The 3,021-nt window shown below is 39.7% G+C and overlaps 1 non-coding gene across 1 annotated transcript; it reads right to left on the reverse strand.

Annotated features, from left to right (window-relative positions):
- Nucleotides 1-733: 733 nt before the first annotated feature.
- On the reverse strand, nt 734-887 carry LOC135407910 (U4 spliceosomal RNA). The gene has a single exon (XR_010427077.1). It is a non-coding gene; the product is annotated as a U4 spliceosomal RNA (small nuclear RNA).
- Nucleotides 888-3,021: the final 2,134 nt, after the last annotated feature.

Consider the following 3,021-nt stretch of genomic DNA (forward strand, 5'->3'; position numbering starts at 1 on the left):
TTATTGATGGCCCTCCTTGCATCCCTGAGTATTGAAAACCCTGTTATTTCATGGTCACTGTGCCCCAGACGGACTCCGACCACCACATCTCCCACCAGCCCCTCTCTGTTTGTGAACAGCAGGTCTAGCAGGGTCCCATCCCTGGTAGGCTTACTTACCAGCTAGAGCAGGAAATTATCCTCCATACATTCTAGGAATCTCCTAGACTGCCTCTTCTCCCCCGTGTGGAGTTCCCAGCAGACATCCAGCAGGTTGAAGTCACCCATGAGAACAAGGGCCGGTAATTTTGAGACATCTGCCAGCTGCTGGTAGAATAATTCATCACCCTCATCATCCTGGTTGGGTGGTCTGTAACAGACTCCCACCAGGATGTCAGCCTTGTTGGCCTCCCCCCTGATTTTGATCCACAGGCACTCAACCTTATTGTTACTGCCTTCAAGTTCCACAGAGTCAAGAGACTGTCTAACATGTAGAGCCACCCCTCCACCTCTGCTACCTTGCCTGTCCCTTCTGAAGAGCTTGTAGCCACCCATGGCAGCACTCCAGTCATGCGAGTCATCCCACTACATTTCCATGATGGTGACTACAGCACAGCTTTCCTGCTGCACGATGGCTTCCAGCTCCTCTTGTTTGTTACCCACACTGCGTGCATTGGTGTACATACACTTTGGTTGGGCTGCTGATTTCACTCTTAACTCGGGCTTTCCACCCTTAAGCTCATCACTGGAGACCCTGGTTTCAAGCCCTTCCTCCTTCAAACCTAGTTTAAAGCCCTTGCCAACTATATTTCAAGTCGCCACGGCGGAATACTGGGAAAAGTTTTCAACTACCAATAATCGCTCCTTGGATTAACCTCGTGGGCTATGATACTGCCACTGCACAAAGGTCATGTCACCCTCTGTATTAGGACCAGCTGGAGTGCAGGGAGCTCTGCCTGGGGATGGATGAGGAGCTGACCAAGAGCAAATGGATCAAGAATAAAGGGAAGTCAGACGCAGACGGCTTTATTGGACTCTGTTACAGGCTACCCCACCAGAAGGGAGGAAGGGCTTTGAACAACCTGGTCTAGTGGAAGGTGTCCTGGCCCAGGGAAGACGGACTGTAACTAGATAACCTTTATGGTCCCTGCCAACCCAAACGATTCTATGATTCTATGAAATCTTTAAAACTCAATCCTTCTGCTAAGGTTTAGAAAGGTGCAGAAAAAAAATGAATACAACCGTTAATTTTGTTTCTAGGGTTTGCTATAAAACAAGGTTCTCTTCTAGAGAGTTTACTCAAACCAAAGATTTTTAATGTTCTCTGATGTCTTCAATTATCATTGTTATGTATTTTTCTTAACCCAAATGTAAAACATTACATTATTAGAACATTAATAATCACCAAAATATTTGAAATAGAAAAGTTGCATCACTAATTGTGTTTTGCAGTTTTTTTCAGTTCATTTATCAGATTTTTTAAAAAAATAAAATGGCATAAAATAAAAAAATAAAATCCCACAAACACAAGAAAATGAGATTTTTTTTTCTTTTGGCTTCTGAAATTTCGCATCTACTTTGACTTTAATCAATATCTCTCTGGTGTCACACAATTCTACATATAACAAAGATATTAAATAGCTAATTAGAGCAGATATATTAAAGGTCAATTGCACGTGAGAACCAGACAAATGTGTTCCAGTTTTGCAAATCTTTGAATTGATAAAATGCCCAAACAAAAAAGAAATGAGGAGGAGACGACCAGAGGATTCCTGGAAGACTGCTAATTAATGATCCCTTCCCGTACCTAAATCAGTACTAGTTTAATTCTCAGAAGCATCCGTAGTTTAAACACATATTTGACCAAGCAAAAGTAGAAGGTAGTAATAAAAGACTTGTAGATTTACTCATCAATCCTGTATACAATCCCTGATTAAAGGAACTTAGGACACTTGTGGAAAGATATGGGGAATTATGGAAAGAAAAATGACTGATTAGGTCAGATCCAGACTACAGACATTTTAAATTAAATAGTTATAATTAAGGCCTTTGTAGACCATGTAATTCCAAAGGCTCTCAAACTTCAAGTTTATACACTAGAAGAATATCCAGAATTTAGGACAACTAAGTAATTTGGATAATCATTTTGGATCTAATTTGACTGCCAATTCAGGAAAATATCATTATTTTCTGGAATCTTGAATCTTTATAATATTCAAGACTAACAGAAGTAAATTTCTGTTCTAAACAGAGCAGGAAGATTTGGGTGACACAGACACTTACAGAGCTCTTATAAATGTTATTCTTTTTTCAGGCTTAAGCAAGGTTAACAATATGACAAGCCAGAATCTATACCTGGATTTAGTATTTCTGATCACAGGTTTAACATCTCCTGAGTCAATGAGCTGGATTCAAATGAGAGAAATTGCAGAAAAGAATACAGGAATACAGGATGAGGGAACATCTCTAAGGGTCAAAAAGTGCTTGCCTTTTGAAGAAGAGCTTTGGATTTTCCTTAAACAAAAAGTTTCAACTATTTCTTTCAACTCTTAAAACTTAGAGAAGCTTCAAAATAAACGCAGAGAATCTCTTTTTCTGAAAGTAGTATTTTTGCTAGTAACAGGCATCCTTTGGCCACAACCTTATTCCTGTGAAACGTCTGCTTGACGACACCTACAAGAAGACACCTGAGCAATTAACAATGCTAAAGCTGAGGTATGAGTTTGGTTTTTTTCTCAACACTAATGATGAAGACATGGAAGAAGAAAATTACTCAATGTTTTGCAAAACACAAAATTTTCTTCTAATGAAAAACCTCAGAAAGATGCTAAAATAATTGTCATGAGCACATCTACATACCCATAACAGGCAGATGATTTCAAAGGAAATGATATCAGGACCCCGATAGTCCTGGTAGATTGCTCCTTGTTCAACAAATTGGTTCACTCATTTAATGGAGATTTTTGAGGAGAATCATAGAATCACAGAGTCAACTGGGTTGGAAAAGACCTCCGAGATCATCAAGCCCAACCTGTATGTTATC

Source organism: Pseudopipra pipra, chromosome Z, assembly GCF_036250125.1.
Source record: "Pseudopipra pipra isolate bDixPip1 chromosome Z, bDixPip1.hap1, whole genome shotgun sequence".
Classification (NCBI taxonomy): domain Eukaryota; kingdom Metazoa; phylum Chordata; class Aves; order Passeriformes; family Pipridae; genus Pseudopipra; species Pseudopipra pipra.